Source organism: Rattus norvegicus, chromosome 2 (assembly GCF_036323735.1).
Source record: "Rattus norvegicus strain BN/NHsdMcwi chromosome 2, GRCr8, whole genome shotgun sequence".
Lineage (NCBI taxonomy): Eukaryota > Metazoa > Chordata > Mammalia > Rodentia > Muridae > Rattus > Rattus norvegicus.
Genome location: NC_086020.1, coordinates 70,727,326 through 70,749,369, shown reverse-complemented (window position 1 = coordinate 70,749,369; position 22,044 = coordinate 70,727,326). Strand labels below are relative to the sequence as shown.

At 35.1% G+C, this 22,044-nt stretch overlaps 2 long non-coding RNA genes across 2 annotated transcripts in view; one reads left to right on the top strand and one right to left on the bottom strand.

The window, feature by feature from the left end:
- Positions 1–1,674: 1,674 nt before the first annotated feature.
- LOC120100560 (uncharacterized) lies at positions 1,675–2,411 on the bottom strand. Its single transcript, XR_005500394.2, has 2 exons — positions 2,281–2,411; positions 1,675–1,805 (listed from the first exon to the last, which is right to left on the bottom strand). It is a non-coding gene; the product is annotated as an uncharacterized LOC120100560 (long non-coding RNA).
- Positions 2,412–2,452: 41 nt separating this feature from the next.
- LOC102553734 (uncharacterized) overlaps positions 2,453–22,044 on the top strand; it is a 39,581-nt gene continuing 19,989 nt past the window's right edge. Inside the window, exons 1-2 of the long non-coding RNA XR_351478.5 lie at positions 2,453–2,639; positions 8,808–8,850. This is a non-coding gene — a long non-coding RNA (uncharacterized LOC102553734). The remainder of the gene's footprint in view (positions 2,640–8,807; positions 8,851–22,044) is intronic.

The following is a 22,044-nucleotide window of genomic DNA, read 5'->3' as shown; positions in this document are numbered from 1 at the left end:
ATTATTATTTTTTAAACACCTCCTTTTAAATAATAAAAACGATTTGACTTTTTAAAACATCATCTTTATTTTCCCTGAGGGTAAGGGCTTGTCTCTATTAGGATTTGAATTCTCTTACTGGATGCACTCTTCCACTGATCAGGATAACAAAATTAAAATGTAAGTATGTTTCTCTGATGTCATACACTTCAGTGGCTTTACTGGAATGAAAAGAGTGCTTGCGGCAGAATAACAGACTGTCTTACATCTGTGGGTTTTCAAATTTTGACCAATATCAGTGTGTCTGGAGGCTGCTGGACATCTGGCAAGTTTCACCCCTCCATCTTGGCATACACTTCTTTGCTATCTTTGGAAAAGAATAAATGTTTGCAGCACAGTCTACACATGTAAATTAGAATATTTGTGAACATCCTTCAAATATATTTAACTCTTTTAATAACTTAGTATCTCTCATTTTATTTCATTAAAATTATAAAATACTTCACATAGAGCTGTTTAACTGCTATCACCAAAACAGAATTTATGACAAGGGGTAGATTAATAAACAAATTAGATATTTTTCCTCTTATTTTTGTGTTAAAATGACTACAACATTTCTCTCTTTCCTTGTTCCAAATTATGCCATATACCCTTTCTTGCTCTTTTTAGTTTTTCAAATCCATGGCCCCCTTTTCAGTAATTGCTATTACATATGTAGATTGTGTGTGTGTGTGTGTGTGTGTGTGTGTGTGTATGTGTGCACGCACGCGCATGCACGCACGTGCATGTGGATGCACACACGCACACACAAGTTTGGGTGTGTGCAATTGTGCATGCATGTATGCTACATATATTTTCTGAAATATAACCAGGAACCAGGTCAGTCTATACAATATTTCTGGTATGTATGTTTTAAGGGCTGACTACTTGACATTGGATGACCAGTTGTGATCTTATAGAGAGAATAATTATAAAATAACCAGGAAACACAATCTCTTAGCACATATCTGGCTCTTAAAATGTTTTGGCCCCATGTTTTGCAACGTTCACTGAGGCTTCCAATGCGGTTTATATCCATTCTGACTGAGCTCCACAAGGTTGCATTTTGCTTAGCTTTGGTGTGGTTTTCTTTAATTGTCACTGTCTTTTCCAAAGAGGAATTTCCTTTTTCCCAATCTAGTTATAGTTATCTTGCACTCACAGCCTATCTAGTTTGAGTATTTTGCTCTGAAATGTAATGTTTTCTCAGGCTCCAGGTTTGCATTTGCAAAAGTTTGTTAAATTCTTTCCACTTCTGTTTTCTCTTCTGTTGCAAATCACACATCTTTTCCCCTGTTCAATCTACAGGTACCATGTCTGGATAACTCCAAGTACCACGTACACCGACTAACCTATTGGTATTTCAAGAATGCACTCTCTATGCTTTAAGGTTTTTTCCTTTGGCAAAGATCTAGATACTTCCTCCAATTTCTACTTTGATATGAATGTATACCTGAGTATAGTCTCATAATTCTTGTGTGTAGCTCATGAACTGATCCTTTTAAGCCATATTCTGGCCACTATGCTGACACATAAGATTGAGTTACTATATGGCCACTATGCTGACACATAAGATTGAGTTACTATCATTGAGTCTATGTCCCATTTGGACATTTGTTTGATTTCTGATCCTCCTAACTCATGCTGATATTTGGGTCATTTTGCATGAAATTTTTATTTTCTGTACAAGTACATGGCCTGGATTCACATCGAATATACTGCTAGTCCATAGGCACTACTGTTGTATGTTATCCATTGTCTTGGGAGGCACTGAGTATTTCAGTTTTCTGCGGAAAAAAAAAGTAAAAAAAAATCATAGAATCTTATATACCTTAACAAAAATCCTTTGATGTGCTCTCCTCTCCCTCCTTTCCACACAAATTACAGTGCCTTGGATAAATATAAAACTTCTTTAAAATGTATTAGAACTCTGACCTCATAGGTAGCAATGAATATCCTAGTAAGAGCACCAGTGGAAGGGGAAGCCCTGGGTCCTGCCTGCTAAGACTGAACCCCCAGTGAACTAGATTGTTGGGGGGAGGGCAGCAAGGGGGGGAGGGTGGGGAGGGGAACACCCATAAAGAAGGGGCAGGGGGAGGGGGATGTTTGCCCGGAAACCAGGAAAGGGAATAACACTCGAAATGTATATAAGAAATACTCAAGTTAATAAAAAAAAATGTATTAGAACAATCTACAATGCCTCAGATTCTTTCACAAATATCTAAGTGCAAATATCTACTATTAGTCTCTTTACCAGCTTACCTTTTTTACCTAGATATGTGGTTCCTCTATAATTTTAACAATTAACTGTTCATGCTTGATATCATGGAACTTGAGGAAGGATTCAGAAATATGAGTAGAGGCATTTCCCACAATTGTGATGTCACACTGACACCAACCATCAGTGCCATGGCAACAGCTGCCACTGTGACCACAAAATAAATTATTATTTTAGATTTTTGGCTTAAAAATCTTACTTATTCATCTTTCATGGATTTACTGTGGGTAAAATTCTTTTACTAAACTGCTGGAAAAATCCCTTTTTATCTTTTTTTTGCATACCAAAGTGTAATCTTTCTGAGAAAAGTGTCATTACCCAAATCTTCACTGAAACAGATCAGGTAGGTTCTGAGGTAGTATGTAGCCCTTTGAAATGCCACCAATTTTACCATTCAAGTGTGTAGCTTATCTATAAATTTTCCAAATATCCAAACTACTATAACTATTATTTCATTTATATGATGTCATTATTGTTCAAGATGGTCATGAATAAAGTATTCAGGTAACCAAGGGCTATACAATAAATTGGAATTTTAAAGAAAAATAATAGTTTTTTGTACAATTATCTTTTAAAAATACATTTAAAATATTTCTTCAAGGGAAATCTCTCTCTGTGTGTCTCTGTCTCTGTCTCTGTCTCTCTCTCTCTCTCTCTCTTGCTTTTTCTCTCTTTCACACACACACGTATATAATTTCCATTTATTTAGAACTTTGATGTACATAAATAATGCCAAGCTTTCTTTATACATATTTTGAACTCATAGCTACAAAAGAACACTCTAGAATAGAAATAACATCAAAAGAAAATAATAGGTAATAATAGAGAAATCGCTTAATTAGCAGGTAACTAATTGTACTACAAAGATTATTAGGACAAGTTGGCAAAATTTTCATGTGCCTTTCATATGAAGCAAGCTTTTGTACACAAAGTTAATTTTCTCTAAATAAATGACTGAGAATTCTGAGAAATACCATGATATTAGGAGAAAGTCAAATTTATTCTCCACTCTTTCCCAGAATGGAAAATACAAAAGGTGAATAGAAGTTCTTATATCTAATCATATGCTACTTATTTCAATAATCAGGAGACAGCCATATGAACAAAATGAAAACAAACTTTATCTCATTTCTAAAAATGTTTTCTACTTCAAAATCTCAAATAATCTTATTTAAATATGGGGAAATGATATGTAGAGAAGATGGGTATGGATTGCTTTTGAAATTCTGCTTTAAACTTATTAATAAATTTTGTTTTAACAGTGAAATCAGGTTATCCATGGACAAGCATATGGATACCCTAAAAACAGAGACATGTAGCTATATCAATTTTTATTGGATATTTTATTTATTTAAATTTCAAATTGTCAACGAGGGTGCACAGGGTACCTGAAACAGAATGGGAGACAAGAGACATGAAGAATGACGCCAAGAGTCTGATCAAGGCGACAATTTTTTTCCCCAAGGCTGAATTTGTACCATAAAAGGGGTAACAGAGGAAGGGGGAAAGTGGAAAACATTTATGCAGGCCAAGGACACAGTATTCATGTGGTCAGTTGATAAAAACAGTTGTTTTTTCAGAAAGGTTACAGGTTATCACATTGGGCATCTTGACGTCAGATGTATTTCTCAGCAACGTCACAACTTTATCATATCATTATTCATCCTGACCACCAGATTTGTATTAGTCTTCTGCAGCTGGCTGGGGATTTACCATGAAGCCAGTCAAACTTAACTCTACTATACTATTAACATCAATAATGGAGAGTTTTAAGGGCATGACTCCCAACATCAAATGTTATCCCCTTTCAGGGTTTCACCTCCTGAAACCCCCATTCCATCTCCTGTCCCCTGCTACTATAAGCGTGATTTCTCACCCACCCACACCCCTGCCTCCCTGCTGTGGTATTCCCCTACACTGGGGAATCAACCCTTCAGAGAACCAAGGTTATCTTCTTCCATCCATTCCAGACAAAGCTATCCTCTGCTACATATGTAGATGGAGCCATCAGTTCCTCCCTGTGTATTCTTTGGTCTGTGGTTTAGTCCCTTGCAGCTTGCTGACAGGAGCCTGATATAGCTGTCTCCTGAGAGGTTCTGCCAGACCCTGACAAATACAGAGACAGATGCTCACAGCCAACCATTGGACTGAGCCCTGAGATCCTAATGGAGGAGTTAGAGAAAGGACTGAGGAGCTGAAGGGATTTACAACCCCATAGGAAGAACAACAATATCAAAAAACTGAACGCCAAAGCTCTGTAGATTTTCTATGGCTTGAATTTTCATATTAAATGTGTGAAGCATTTGAATTCAAAGGTCTATCTTGTAATAGTCTGATTGTAGGTATAAGTGTGGTCTCCTTGTTAGGTACAGAATGCTGCTATTTGAGAATATTTTCCTATAAAGAACCTTTATATAATGTTGCTTGTATAAAAATGATATACCTCCATGATGAAGAAATATTGTTAACCAATCTTGGTGTGATGAATTTGAATATACTTTACCATTACCTAGAAAGTAAAAATCACTTTATAGAGTTAACAGATTTCATTTCATCTACTGTTAGGAGCCTCTCATATAAACAAGGATCAAGGAAAAAACTCAATTGGAAAGGCTGCCACCTACACATTAATTATTAAGAGTCCTTGACAGGCCAAGAGCAAATGCAAGTTTCATAGACTTTTACCAAATGCAGAGAAAAAGATACTCTAGGAAGAAAAGTAAAACATAAAAACTCATTACCTATATTTAACTCATGTTTTGCATTTCTTCAGTTAAAGAAAGATTAATGTAAGCTGGTATAGAAAGAGAAACAAATAAGAAAATACAATTTTTAAAAGACAATGGCTATTTTCCTCAGACAATGAAAAAGCTACTTACCTATTCAAAGTCTTTATCTTTTCATAATATGAACGTTAATTTAATGTGGTTAAATTTTCATATTCTCTACATTGTTGTAAAATATGGAAGCCATGGTTTTATCAACATTAAAAAATGGTCAGACTGAATTCATAATAAATATGTAAATTGATATATTTATATATTTATTAACATGGTATCCACAACACTTATTATTTAAAAATCAGAGAGTACAATTATGAAAATAATGAAAAGATTTATTCCTAATAATTTTATATGATATATATTAATTAAACTGATGTTTCAGCAGGTAAATATGTCTGCAATGTATCCACCAGAACTGAATTCAATATGCAGCTCCAATAATGGGGGGGGGAACTTCCAAGAGTCACTCTCTAGCATGTTCCTTCATATAAAAGTGCCCAGCCTCCCTCATCCCCACTCCCCGCACACACACAGGATAACACCATGGCTAATTCTTCTAAGATTGCAGGCATGGGTCTTGTTTCCTACTGACTTGAAAAATGAAAAGTCAAGAGAAACAATGTATCAGCACTCAAGCAAGTTTTATTAAAAATAGTAACACACCCCAGTGAGGAACAGAAAGAGACAAACTCTCAAGAGAGAATTTAGATACTGAAAGGAGAGGGTCTCCAGGGCATAAGGTAATGCCCCTTCCTCTTATTTTGGATTTATCATCTTAAACAAAGAAGAAGGAGCTGATAGACCCAGAGCTTCATGAAAGCTTGGACATGCCCAATACCATTCTTGGCAGGTCCTCAGTTATCGGGGTGTCTGCCAGTCTGGAGTAGGGAGTGAGGGCTTGCCAAGCCTTTATCCAGCATGAAGAAGTGGGAAGTTTGCCATTTTACTGTTTGTCTATGGACTTTTTCTCTATCTGTGTGCCTGCCAGAGCATTTAGCTGCCTTCACACACAATTTAAAAAAATAGAAATGTCAAAAGAACTTAACGAAATCTCTTTAAAAATATTCACATTTCACCCAGCAGTTTTTTAAGCAGTGGACAAGAGGAAAAGACAAAATTTTTTGAAATGTTCTTTTATGTTTCTCTTTATGTCCAAGACACTTAGACTCCTAGAATTGCAGGGTTGACAAGAGCAAACACAGCAGAGCCCAAAGCATTGTCAACTGTGTTCACACAGTTTATGCACACCCAGGCTTCTTTATGGTGACTATCAAGATTGGCTGCAACAACTGAACATAATATAAATACCATTCCCAGAAATAAATACTTACTTCTGAGAACAAGAAACATACCATTCCAGATTGAGCTTTTTATCCTAAACAAGTTTTAAAAAAATTCCATTTCATAAAGTTTATTCGAACAGTGCCATTTGATCACTATATGATATTCAATGAGAAATATAAATTTGACTACCATAAATATAAGCACAGTAAATTACAAATTAGTGAAAATTTGAGAGGAAAAATATTAGGCAAATAAAATATTCTCATCTACACAAATCTTCTAGTCTTTAGTTTGATAGTTCAAATGATAAAATTTTGGCATTTGCAGTTTCTTTCTTCTGAAACGTATTTTGTGAATAATCTACCTGATGGGTAAAGAATCACGAATCAGACTTTGATTTCTGGAGTCTGCCATGATAGCTACCCCACTTGTATGGATAATTATTATCCAGAAGATATAAAACATGCCCCCAGCACCCATTCACTCTTCTAGTTTAAGACTCTGAACATCTTTTATAACACTTAAAAGAGCTTGCTTTACTTCTTATCCAGGATCACTCTTTCTTTCTTACAATAAACTGATATTCTAATTTACATTTCTAAGGGTTTTTTTTTGCATTTCCCCTGAACATTCATTCTATAATTAATTCCTTTCTTATAGTAAGATGTTTGGAGTGGTGTGAAGGATAATCCTGTACAAAGTATGTACATGTTCCAGTGATAAAGGTAGAAGAGGAACACACTAAGTTACTGCCCTCTCATTGTGGCACTCTCTGACTGATAGGAATTGCCCAACTACACCCATACTCATACTTACCCACCATTAGAGAGACATCAAGAGACCTGAGTGCAAACAAGGCACAAGTCAAACCCTGGAGGTAGATGCTGTCCATGTTCTAAGGATAGCATTACACAGACTGAGCAGTTTACATTTAGGAATACGTATGTGTACACATATACTTATGTGTATATGATAACAATTAATAAAAAAAGGAGGCTGTGGATTTGAAAAAGAGCAAGAAAGGATACTGGGAAGGACTGGAGTGAGGAAGGAGGAGGGAGGACAGTAATTATATTGTATATTATATTGTAATCACAAAATACAAAAAGAGGAACCATGGAAAATTTTAACAGTGTGGTGCCTCTTCCCAGATTGTTATTTTTTCCTTTATTCATGTGCTCCTCATATTTAGTCAAATGTGGACCAAGTGATTCTTCAATAAATTCTGCCTTTCCTGCTTCTTAACTCTGCAGACAGGGAAGACACAAAACTCATCTAACAGGCTTGGGGTCTCCCTGATCAAGCATTTCATTTCGCCACAGTCAATTCTCCTGAGATGGGCTTCTGATATTCTCATTCCTGACAGCTTCTGCACAAACCATTCTCCAGGACTATTTGTCAAATTATTGCCCCTAGCTAGTTCATCATTCCTAACCACTCTAGAAGGAGGGAATACATTCCCTCCTCGGCTTCCATGTATCCACACTAGGTTGGGTCACACGGGGACAATCGTCCATGCACCTCTTTCCAGCCTCTAAGACCTCCTGCTGCAGAGACCTGTGGTTCCATGCTTTGAGAGTGTTGATTTGTCACCTGCAGATTTGCTTAGCAAATGAGACTGCTGCCCTACTTCCCTGGGTACTTCCTGCAGTCACATCCAGCAGCCAGACACTTTTTAGAGCTGTAAAGGTTTACCATTAGGGTCTCAGTGCTTCTAAATATTCAGACCTGCTTCATTTAAGTCCTGCACTGCAAACCATTTCAGATTATTTCACACCTTTAAATGTTGCAAATGCTGAATTTTCAGAAAAGTGAATTTTCAGGAAAATGTATCCCTTTCTATTTTTTTTTTCTGTTTGACCACTCTATTCTTCGAGTAAGGTAGGGCAAGATTATTCATGGAGTTAGGTGTCAGCTATTTGCCAGCCCATGGATTCTGGGAAACTATAATTGTGGTTAAGAATCTGACATAATTTTCTAGACAATTACAAAAATCAGTGGCAACCACCTAGCAAGAGGAAGGCATGAGAGGCAAAGAGGGTTCACATGGTGGTGGAAACTCAAAGGATATTTAGAAAGTCAAAATGCAAAAAAAATATCTAGAACCACCGGAAGCTGAGAACAAAAGCAAGTACTGACCCTAAGGTGTGAACTTGGCCCTGACACTACCTTTATTTTGGTTTTACGGCTCTGGAATGATGAAAGGTTTCATTCATGTTATTTTAAGCAACCGACTTTGTTGTAATTTCTTAACAAAAAATACAGCATTTATTTTTCACTTCATAGACTTCTATAGTCTATGCACTGACAACTTTCTGATCTCTTGGATGAAGGGAACAAATGCATTTCCCAATTCAACAAAATAGATCCAGTAAATACATTGTCTTTATTGATATTGTCTTTCCTCTCATAAATTAACTTACTGTCTGATTTCTAAAATACAGATCAACTTACAAAACTCCCGTGATGAAGGCACAGAAATAAAAGGTGAGGTTTCTGTATTTTAGTCAACTATCATCTGTCTCTATAAGTTTGTAATTTAAACAAGAAGAAAGGCAGGAGAAATGTAATTACCTATTAATGAATTTGCATGGACTAGGTGGCTGAAAAAATGCAAGACAAGAAACTTAAATATTGCTTTTGGTTTGTATTTCCCAATGATCCTTTTATTAACACTACCTACTGTATCTATATGATATCTCTGTACTACTTTACATCTGATAGGCCCATAACCACAATCCTCCGGACACTAGTTTTGAATTTGGTTTGACTATTAACCCCATGATAATGATACTTATAATTTACTAATAATATTATCCTATCAACAGTAAGATATTTAAGTAATATAGAAGGCCGAGTGACAAAATGATTTAAAATATCTCTGCCGGATCTAGAAGCATGCCTTGTCCTGAACAGTCAAGCAAACTCATAATTCATTCATGAAAGTTCCAATGCATAATTTCTACTTAGCTGTATTAAAAGACGTTGAATTCTGTTAGAGTAATTACTTTTCAGCGATTTAATTTCACATGTCAGAACATGATTCTAGGGTGCTTTGTGGAAGAGGATAAAAGTCTAAATCAAAATGATCATGAAATTACTGCCTCATGCAGGCCTCTTTGTTGAAATTCATAATTTTTTTTGTGCCCAAGAGAAGATGAAGCAGATGTTGATGCCAGTTGTTGTCTAGCTGGAGGAAAATTGAAACCGTGACCTTTTGAGTACTGTCCACAGATCTGTTTACTTCACTGGTCTGAGGCAGTTTGAGGAGAGAAATCTTAACAGTGAATTTCTACTTTAAGAAAAAGTAGGGCTGGAGAGATGGCTCAGCCGTTAAAGGTTAGGCTCACAACCAAATATATAAGAAAAAGTAATATGTACTAATGCTCAAAGATTTTAAGCTTTAATGTGATGGTATGCATATAATTGACATTTAGGACAACTATTAATCACAATACCATTTGATATAAAAATGTACTGTTTTGAAAATAATCATGTAAATCCAACTTGTGTTAAATTTAAAATAAGATTTTATTTCCTATTAAAGACCCAATTAACTTTAGAAAAAAATAGCGAAACTTACTTATATTTATAAAAAGTAAATTATTTTTATCTTAAGTGATGTAAAAATATAATTATTTTCCTCTTTGAGGTAGAATAAAACATATTTTCAAAGGTTGTAAGAAGCTGGAAGTAGAGCGATAACACAGCACTTAAAAGCACTAGCTACTCTTACTGAGAACCCCATTTTGGTTGCTAGCACCCACAGAGTGGAATGAAGCCATCTGTACCTCCAGGTCAAGAAGATGAGATGCCCCATCCTGGACTATTGGGGCAACAAACATACATGTGCCACACATACACACAGACAAAACACTCATATCAATCAAATAAATACATACATGTTTATGAGTAGATTATGTAGAATATAATATTTGATATATTTTTACTTGAAATTCTTTGTAAAACCTTCGTGTCACTCTTTAGATATATTCCCTATAGAACATTAAAGTATACAAAAGATGGGAAAGCTTTCCAAAGTGTAGATGACTTAGCCATTTAAATGTTTGGAAGTATATTATCTTCTCAAACTTCTCTTTACTAAATTATACTTAGTTAAAGTAAAAGAAAAAAATATTGTCAACATGTTTTCATAACATATATGGTAAATCAGGTGCCCAAAGTATTCAAGAGTTGATATGACCTATAAAAGAAAAAAAACCTGTAATTACATTATTTTCAATTATTATAAAAATCTTGTAATTAAGAGTACTCATAGAAGCTATTTATAAAAATATCAGTAGGAAAGTTACTGTGAATAGGTGCATATTACAAAAAAATTCTGTTTCATTCATATGCATATTGGATGTTAATGGTAACCATTAACTACTTAGTATACAACAAATAATATTTTTTATATTTTGCAATTATTAGAGTAGAAAGTTGTATAAATGGCAACAAATGCACAATTTTCAAAATTTTATTCTATTTTATTCCAACTCCTGCAAGGCACTGCTCTCAAGTAGCTTCCCTTTCCCCTCTCTCTTCATGAGAGTTGGGCACAACCTACCCTGTCAAATCTTTCTCTGATTCATCACTTTGTTTGCCACTCAATTAGGCAAGCTTTCAAAGAAGGCTGCTTCCTTCTACAAAGTAACTTTACTTTCATTGTTTGGGATCAAAGGTGTGTACTAAGAGTGTGTTTGTATTCCAGACAGAGGGATTAAAGATGTGTTTTAAGGGCTGTTTTATACCACAAGTAGAAACAGTTTTGTTTTGTTTTGTTTCTCCCAGTAAAGAGCGTATCTTAAAGTTCATCCTGGGATCAAATAGCTAAAATAGGTATGCATTCTGATGTTTCTAAATAATTAATTATTTTTATTTTAGGTATACAAGCATTTATCTGAATGTATATATGTGCACATCATGTGTATGTTTGGTAATAATATAGGTCAGAAGAGGATATTGGGTCCTCTTAACTGTAATGATAGATGGTTGTAAGCAGCTATGTGGGTGCTAAGAGTTGAACTCAGGTCCTCTGGAAGAGTAGCTTGTGCTCAACTGTTGAGGCCTCTCCCATTATTTGGCTTTGTTTTTCTTTTAACCATTTACTTTAATCATGTTATCTCTTTTTATTCATTTGCATTTCAAATGACATCCCCCTTCCTGGTTACCCCTCTACAGACTCCCATCCCATCCTTCCTCCCCTATTCCCTTTGCCTCTGTGAAAATAGTTCTCTAACCATGCACCACTCCCACCTCACCACGCTACCATCCCATTATGAGGGATCATCAAACCTCCACAGGACCAAGGGCTTCATCTCCCATTGATGTCAGATAAGGCCATCCTCTGCTACATATATATCTGAAGCCATGGATCCCTCCATGTATTCTCTTTGGCTGGTGTGGTTTAATCCCTGGAAACTCTGGGTGCTGGTTAGTTGATATTGTTGTTCTTAGTATGGATTTGCAAACCCCTTCAGCTCCTTCAGTCCTTCTTTTAGCTCTTCCACAGGGGGCCCTGGGCTCAGTCAGATGGTTGGCTATGATTATCTGCATCATTATTGATCAGCTGCTAGTTATCTCAATATTTCCAAGTCATAACAACAACAGCATATGTGACTGATGTAAAGCACAGTTAAAAAGAGCATTTGGCAGTCCATTATTGTGTCAACAGTCCTTAATGAGTCAGCATAGTAGTCGTTACATATTTCCTAGTTGACACATACACTCATGGTTAAAAAATAGCAACATCACTTAGTAATGACTTTATGACATGCTAATTCATCATTGAACTCAATCTCATAATTTTACATATGATTCAGTATTTTGTAAGTCAATAAACAATTATTCCTGAAGGTTTTTGCTATCTAGAGAAATACAGAATCTGTCTCAATATGAGGCATTTTTCTTTTCAGTTGCAAGCTCATCTACCAATGTTTTTCAAGACTACATTTTGTAGGAAGATGACCAATCAAAACAAGCAAACAAGGAAACAAACTATGCTTCCTTGGATTTATTTAGTTGGCAGGATTTCTCCAAAATTTTATGAAGTGAGGTTGTCACTTCAAAGAAGATGAGGCTCATATCTGATGCCAATGATAAAATTCAACTCCCAAAAGAAAATTGTAAATCTGGAAAACTTGTCTCTGTCACTGTGAACTTGGCAGCTTCCAAACACATATTTGTCTGAGGGGATAAGCCAGAGAAGTTTAAAATCTGGGTTACTTGAGAGCATAAGAAAATGTGTCAAACTAAAAAAAATGTGTACATTAGAATAAATAAATATTTTCAAATTAATAATAAATACATGTATTTTAAAATCATGCATGAATAAAATATTCCCCATGTCTCAATGTTTTAGTGTAGCAGGGGTAAAAAAAAAGGAAAAAAATTCAGATTTCACACTGTAATTAACCTTTAAGAAAGTGTTCCTTGCCAAAATTGCTGTAAGATCAAAATTATGTATCTGAAAAAAATCTACTAAAACACTTTCATTTTTCAAATACATCCATGTAAATTCTGATTTCGTTCCTATAAGTCAAGTCAAAGTCATATCACAACACCTGAAGTTCATAAATACAGAAATTCATCTCCTTTTTGTAAGACATATATTAAATAGAACTACAAAATATGCAAAACAATGTTACATTTTTATTTCATGTATATAAGATATTTGCCTAAATGCATGTTTGTTCACCACTTGCATGCAGTGCTCTATGAGGCCAGAAAAGCTAGTTATCTCCTTGAACCAGAGTTCCTGAGAGTTGTTAGCAACTGTATGGGTGGTGAGAACAGAACATAAAGTCTTTCCAGTATTATCAAGTGTTCTTAATAGTTGATCCACTTCTCCAGCACAAAATGATGCTCATTATATCATTAACTTTTTGACATTGTATCATGAATTAATTTTCATTAAATACTATTGATATTAACATGGATAGTTTGTTATCATTAATTTAAATGAATTATTAAATGGCCCAAGTTGTTTTAAGTCAATTTCTACAATCTCTATAAAACTCATAAAGAAGTCAAGCTCTAGCCTACATAGAGCCTTCACTCTTATACTCTAGTGTCTTTGGTACAGGAAGGTACTTTCAATGGTATCAAAGAAGAAATATAAACACCAACCCAGCAAAAAACATTTGAAAGACTATGGTATCCTGCCTACAAGATATGATAGGATAACAGTGGCACAAACTTGTGGATGTAACCAATTACTATTTGATTACTATTTGACTTAAGGCCCAATCTATGAGATAGTACCTATATCAAACCTGCTTGGTTGGCCTAGAACCAGAAACCAAATAACCTAAGAACTTTGGGCAAAAGCAAACAATAATTGCCTAAAATAATTCTTTTTAATGTAGTGATAAAATGACTCCTAATGACATTTTTTATAGTCACACATCTTGTTTAGCTATCCTCAGAGAAGCTTGCTCTTGCAGGAGATAGGAAGAAAATACAGAGACCCACAGCAAGACATTATTGATTCCTTCCCTTAGGGTTCAGGGAATTCCCAAAAGAGAAGGTATGAAGAGTGTAAAAAACAGAGATGATGAAGGACATCAAGAAAGCAAAACCCTCTAAATCAACATGATTGAAGTTCATAGGACCTACTTGGGTCTGTCCCAGGAGATCTCTCTCCCTCCCTCTCTCTCTCTCTCTCTATATATATATATATATAGAGAGAGAGATATAGATATAGATATAGATATAGATATAGATATAGATAGATAGATAGATATAGATATAGATATAGATATAGGTATAGGTATAGATATAGATATAGATATAGATATAGATATAGATATAGATATAGATATAGATATAGATATAGATATAGATATAGATATAGATATAGATATAGATATAGATATAGATATAGATATAGATATTTTTACTGGATTTCTGAATTTCTGAATGAATGGGTCTATGATTCTTATGCTTTTCCTTAGATTCTTTTCCTTCTGTTCATTTGTCGTATTCCATTTTGATAAAGAAGTGTTTGTTTTATCTTTTGTTGTGTTTCATTATTATCCCTTTGAACGCTATTTTTTTCCATGAGATAGAGAAAGGCCATGAACATGGATGACAGTGATGGGTGAGGAAAAATAGGGAGAAGAATCTGTAATCAGTATATACTGTGTGAAGAAAACAGTCTATTTTCAAAAGAAGGAAAATTGTGTAGAATTACTGAGTGGAAGATAATTTTAATATTATTTCTTTAAAAATTTATTTTGGTTTCCTTCTTCCTCATAGATACTTCTAGATAACAATGCTCCAAGAGTCTCAAAGTAAACAATGAAAATAGTTAGAAACTGCCTTTACTCTATTTTTTTCTCTAATTGCTCTACTATGGTTGTTTGATTCAGTGATTTTTCTCTCTTCTCCAAAGATAGGAAATTCATTTGCTGATTCCATGGTGAGAGGACAGAGACAGGTTGACTACATGACAGGCTTCAAACTGGAGAATGTTTTAGTTCAGGAGACTAAGCCTAAATTTCTTTTTCCTAGAGTTGGTCTAGTTTGGGAAAGTCAGATACTGGAAAAACATAGACCAGGGGCAACTATTCAGAAGCTCCCGCACCGCCTGACCTAAGGCAAGAGCAATGAGTCTGCAACAGTTTCCAAGCTTCTCCAAAAAGAGTTTCCAGCTCCTCCATCCCACACACTAGCAAAAGTTCTGGAATGTTTCCAGAGTACTGCCATAACCCTAGAGATTAAACAACCAATCAAGATAAATGCTATCTATCCCTCCTAGGAATTTTAAATGGGCCTATGAGTTCATTTGGGTATCTCCATCTTGGTAAACAGTAGACTCCCTCCCCTGCCTTCTACCCCCATGCTGAATTTCTGCACAATAAAATGCTCTTTGATTTAACATACTCTTTTAATCAGGGCTATCATTCTTCAGTGAATCATGGATCCTTACACTGGAGAAATGGTTCAAAACAATTCCAATTTCTGTACTTTAGCTTTTATTATATAATCTTTCTTTAAAACAGTGTTAGTTGCTTGGCTGTAGTACACTCAGGAGGAAAAAGCAGGTGAATCTCTGACTTCAAGGCCAGCCTAGAGTGAGTTCCAGGAATACACAATCTCAAGAAAATGAAACAAATAAAAGAAGAAGAAGACATAAACAAAACACAAGCAACAATAATAAAATACAAAACAAAAATCTGGGCTACTTTCCAGGTGTTAATGGCAATATTTCTTTAGCTAATAGCCAAATTATAAATGTACTTAAAGCTTATGCATATTACTCACTCAGAATAAAGTAAAAATTACTCACTTTTGCATGGCAAGGGAAAAATAACAACTGCTGAAAAATAAAATTTGTAAAATACACTCATGCGAAATATGTAGAGGAAGCAGCTAAGAGTGGTTATATGAAAATATTTGTTTCAAAGTGCTTATTATTAATGAGTTAAAAATAATATTTCTGTGAGATTCATAATGCAATTCAAATCATGAACTTTACGTTTCAGTTCAGACATTGGCCACCTATTCACAGATAGCCCTTACTAGTGTTAACTTTAACTGTCTAGGAGCCTTTTGTTCTACCTTGATTGGATTAGAAACAAAAAGAAATATTTCCGGTAGTTCTTTTGGTAGTTTCCACAATGTTACCTCCTAGTGACAGGAGCAGGCAAATGCAATCAGCTATAATGTAGCTCTTACACACTCAGCAAGTCCTAGGACTGAGTTCTGTAGTAGCCCATGTTTTGTAACATTCCTTGCACTGTGGGCTGTAAAGATGCCCATCCCTTCATGTTAGCTAAATATTAGCTCCGAAGGGCAGGGTGTCCTTAGTGCTTAAGGCTTGGCAGCTCTTGGAACTCTAATCTTTCCTCCTCTTTATGGCAGTCCACTAACCTGTAGGACCAGTATTCTTCCCTGTAAGGTCTTCTCTTACTTCCGCATTTCCTCCATGTTTCTGCTGCTTCTACTTCTTCCTGCACTGACAGCTTGGGCAGAGCATCAAAGCTTTGCTTTCTTGCATTATTTTCACCTTTGTCCCCACTGCTGCTTCTGTTGAGTTTTCTGCTGATGCTTTCTTCAGCCTCAGGGTTATCCTATCCCCCATTCTATTAAGAGGAACCTTAAATTCAGAATGCAGTGTGGAGGTGAGCATTGGTGGCTCACAAAGGAAGGGAGAGAGACCACATTAGATATGCTAAAAGAAGTGCCTGCACCAGTCACAAAGACAGTGAATAGTCTATTGTCAAATATGAATTTTAACAAAAGGCGAACTGTAGAGTCATAGTATCTTTGTCTACCACCCTCGCAAAGTGCATAACCTTCTCATATTGGAATGGCAGTCACTCTAACGGACTAGAGTAAAACCTTAACTCATTAAATCAATACCATTAAAGATTAAAGTTTAGCTTCCATCAGAAATTTATCTGTGGCAGAAATCAGAATAGGCAGAGATTGTGGCAAAGAATATCTGATTCTCAGAGAGGATTCCAGCTGAAGCAAATTGATCTTCAGCTGTGAGACTATGCAATCAAATTAGCAATGTTCTTCTAAAAACCTGTGGTAGGACATGCATGGTATAGATATTGCCATATCAAAAAGGAGAAAGAAGTGAAGAGTGGCCATCATTAACAAGTCTTAAACTTAGCACTGGACAGTAATCTTTTCAGATTCAGTGCTGTTTTGTGGTACGGTCTCCCTGGAGCAGAGGCTCAATTGATCCAATCAGCTTCAGTTCCACCAGGTAGAGGTTGAGATGATAGGGCTCTTGGATGTACATCCACCTTCCTTTGCTGCCCACAACACAATTCTGCATTGGTTGTAATTGTACAAATCTGTCCCTTTCAATTTATAAATCAGATATTCCAGATACTGTATAGTTTATTGAAGAGATACACCTTAATAACTTGACTAAGTTATTAAACACAGCTTATAAAGGGCCTAAAGAGTCACAGAGATATAAAACTAAGACAAGTGAAACAATAATGAATGAATACATGAAATAATACAGTTTCTGGTGGTAATTGCTACTGATTAGTGCTTAGCATTGATGCATTGTCCATATTATTTGGAACAGAATATATTTATACTTCCCCAGTGTATATTTTAATATGTTTTAAAACACATTATTTGACAAACAGCAGGGTATTCTTTTTTTCCACATAGGGAGAGCTGTCTGTATTCATAAGTTATTCCCACTTGCATAGGTTCAGACAGGGCAAGGTTAGCTCCCAGTAAGAGGAGCAATGATAACCAGGAATCTTCAAACCTTGTGCTTTTCTTGGATAAATTCCCCCTAGAATATTGAATTTTCCACTTTTTGATTGAACATATAAACCTAATTACTACAATGTCGTTGTTACAAAAGCACTTCAGCGGTTTCTCGGCCACCGAGGAGGATTAAAACATTTGTTGAGGGCAATAATCTCCACTAACTCCTCTACGAAGCTGCAGATCTTGCAGGATCATTGTCACCGGAGAGAAACTGGAATTAGTTTTTAGAGGCACAACGTTTGGTTTCTTGGACTGAATTTGCTCATTCTTCTACAAAGAATCTCACTAAGGATGCTGCAGCACTTGTCAGAGGCTGCGAAATTTCCAGCAGGTATAACTCAACACGCCACAGAAACCTCTTTCTTAATCATAACTCACGCTTCGTTCCCTGATAAGCACCTGACAGGAAGTACATTTGTGCCCCTCCTGCAGCTGCACAGACTAATCACCATGCGAGTCAAGACCCTGTGATTTTCAGAACATCGGAAGAAACTCTGGAAGATGAAATTGGCTTTGCAAATGTGACTTTAGCATCCCATGATGGGCAGGCCATTTGCCCTCCTGAAGGAACAGAAGGTCACCAGGGATTGACTTCAGCAAGTGTTATCTGTACATAGCTTATGGGATAAGAAACAAGGAAGCGACTTCCTGAGAAAAAAGTTATTGCTAAGTCGTGAGGCCAACTCCTGTGCTGTGGGGCTCTGAAATGAAGGTTTCCAAGGAGAAACCTCTGAATATGAAATTTCTTTGGATTCTCCCGAAGGCCAGATTTGGCCGCAGCTTTGAATTTCTGGACATTTTTACGTATGTAGCTTCGGTCCAGCTAATTTTTAGCACATGAATAAAATATTGCAAATCTCAACTTTTGTAGATTATCAAAATCAATCTTAGAAATGATTTGCCATTACTTAGGGGTAGCATAAAGTTTAATTTTATGCTGTTTAATATGTTTAATAACTCAGGAGGAGAAGTGAGAGGCACAGTCAAAAAAAGATATTAAAAATTTACAGCAGAAGAAATTTATAGGTTTTCAGTAGAGTCATTTCATGCCTTAATGTGGCAGTGAGTACCTTCCTTGTATATTTATTCTAAGGGAGGGGAATTCATCTTTCAAAAAAAATTTAAATGATCATGTAATGGTTACTATTTATCTCTATTATAACACTTTTATCTATAAAGAGACAGTCATGCAATCTCAGTGTAAGTTATAGTAGAATTATTTATAGCAAAATAAATATCATGACCCATTAAAACAAATGAAAAAATAAAACATTACTGGAATTGCCTTCCTTCCCATACTTAATCCTCTATTTCCTACTCGAGCACCTCTGCTTTTACAACTTTCATTTTCATTATTTCCCATATATTGGTTCCTGTAAACAATATATTATTGTTGTTATTACAGTTGATTATATTTAAAAATATTCGGAGATGGATCTATTTACAAGTCCTCAGGGATCTGAGAGCCCATTCTCATTTACAGACTTTACTCTCTGTCTGTGATCAGAACGAAGAGACAAACCCCTTCTGACCCAAGCAAAGCATCAGAGGCTGTGAAACATCCATGGAATTTGACACTTTGAGGTGGAGCTGAAGACTATGTTTTAGGAGATAAAATGGAGACAGGGGATATGAGTTTCATTGAGTCCCTTGACAAGTAAAATTTTGCACGGAGAAAAATAGTGATTTGTTGGAATGATTTTATTTATTTAACAAAACTTATCACAACAGCTTCTCTCATATGACATTTTAATTCCAATACTCAAGGCAAAGGCAGGTGTTTCTCTGTGAGTTTGAGAGCTGTCTGGCTTGCAAGTTGAATTCCAAGACTCCCAGGACTACCTAGAGTGACCCTGTCTTGAAAAAAGGAAAACAAAACGAAAAATTACAGTGAAAAGACTTTAAGAAATTTTACTTCATTACATTTTTCTATAGAATTCTTCGATATTGATGGAGCTACAATCCGTTCCCTTTCTTAGCTAAATGTAATCCGCTTTTCTTTCACGTTGCACTACTAGAAACAACCTTGTATTTTCAGCTGGTGAACATCGGGCCGTGGTACTGTTAAGGTGAAGCTTATGAAAATACTCAATGCAATTTCGATTGTCCATGACAATTCATTTTCATATCTATTTTGTATAAAGATCTTCTTTGTTCCATTCCCTTGCCAACAATGTGACTGTTACATGTTTTCATGACCTAGAGATCAATTAGATCTTGTTAAGATTTTTTTCTTTCTTCAGTACAAATTAGTTTGGGTAAATTTTTGGATAATACACACACACACACACACACACACACACACACACACACACACACGCGCGCGTGCACACACATGCCTATTTTTGTGTTATAATAGAATAGTAATATAGAACCATAAGGAGCTATTCATGCACCTTGATCATTAATGATGTATTAGATTTTCCTCATTGAGGTATGTTCCCTCATATACTATAAATGCTAATCTTTGCTTCATTCAGCAAACAACTTCCAGTTCTTTCTGTTTTACTTTTAATTATATTGTCTGATGTAAGAAAGTTAAGTATATTAATAGTTAGTGCTTTTATGTCTTGGTTTAAAAATTCTACTACATTAAAGATATAAAAATATAGACCAAGTATTTCTCTCTACTGATTTTAATGATTTACACTCATATATCATGTTTTTCCTTTTGTATGGTATGAATATGCTTATCTAATATAAGGCAGTACTGGGTTATCCTTTATTCCTGTAAATGACTTTTTCAGCATTTTATTGGTATGTAAAATAGTAGTTTATGTTTTTTATTGATTGTAACTTGTGACATATAACCCTTTAATGACCAGAAATATTTTTCTTGCATTTATTGCTATGTATTTTGTGGATACATTTTACTCTCTTATTAACTAACATAGTTAATTTCATTTAGTCAACTAAGCAACTTCATCTAATTATTGGTTAAAATTCTTTCAGATGGAATAATTTTTATTCTTCCCCCTCAAATAACTTTGAGGAATAGGCTCTGTAACTCTACAAAAAATCGGTGATATCTGACTTGGTTATTGTATTAAATACAATTCCATAATTTCCCATGTGTAACTTTTTTTAAACTGTACCAAGGCATTAATTCTATTTAACATGATTTTTTTTAAAACTCTTAACAGATATTCTCGTCAGATTAACTTCTAACTGTTTGGCACAAAAAGAACATCAAAAGCTTAAAAAGTTCTAAAATGTTAGAAAAAATCTTTCTAAAAGATTTGTTTTTAAAAATACAACCATTGACTCATTTATCCATTTATCGTCATCCAAAATGACTTGCCAAGTTCTTCGCATTGTGATTGATCCAAGTCTTATGTAGTCCCCAGGCTTACAATGCTATGAAGCTACAGTGTTATTCAAAACTGAATCCTAAGGTCTATCTACCAATCACACTCAACTAACTCTTGAATATACAGAGTTATTTGCAATATATTTAAAGAAAAAGTATAATGGATATTGAAAGCATATCATGTATTCTTTTTTATCTTACATTTTCCTATGCCTTTTGGATGTTGTATAGAGGTGTACTTTATTTTAGGTATTTGTTTTTTACAAATACCTTGCAGTAATTCACAATTTCCGACATCACTTTTGAAAAAAATTTCTTCTTTAAATTTAAATAAATATGACTGAAATTTTAGATAAGTTCTTTGAGTTTGAAAAGAAGCTAGGTGATTTGATCATTATCTCATGCTCGTTGAGGGTTTACTTGGCTCCAGATGGAGTCTTCAGACACCTAGGTAAATGCTCTTTCATCTACAAAATACTCAAATGGAAAGATCAGATCTTCACAAATTCTGGAGCTTCCTTCTTTCCTCAGACTATGCAGTGCTCTTTCCATTTCCCAATGTTCTCACTGTAACTAAAGAAAAACAAGAGACTTCAAAATAGAAACTTGGCATCGGCACAGTAGCACAGAGGAAACTTAGAATACTGATATATATATATATATATATATATATATATATATATATATATATATACACACACATACTCTGTATGGAATTGATTGGTATACACATTTTGATCATTTTAAAGATTTTATTTTTAAATTAATAAGACCCATGGAGCAGAGTGATAAATGAGCAGGGCTCTGTACATGCCTTCTCCTGCTTCCTTTCATCATGACACCCTAAAGACCAGAGCACATTCGTTGAAACTATAAATCTCACCCTGGCACAATAGGAGTAAGTGAACTACAGATGTGATTCGTATTTCATCCAGAATTTAAACTCATTTCTTTCTATTAATATCCAAAACACAAAAATGTGGAATCCCTTGAAGCAGTAGTTCTAAGAAGAGAAGCTTGAGGACTGTCTGTACTAATATAGAACTAGAGTCTTTGGGGGACTTTATCATAGACATCCTTTGTAGTGGGCTGGTATTAAATATCTAATGAGAGAC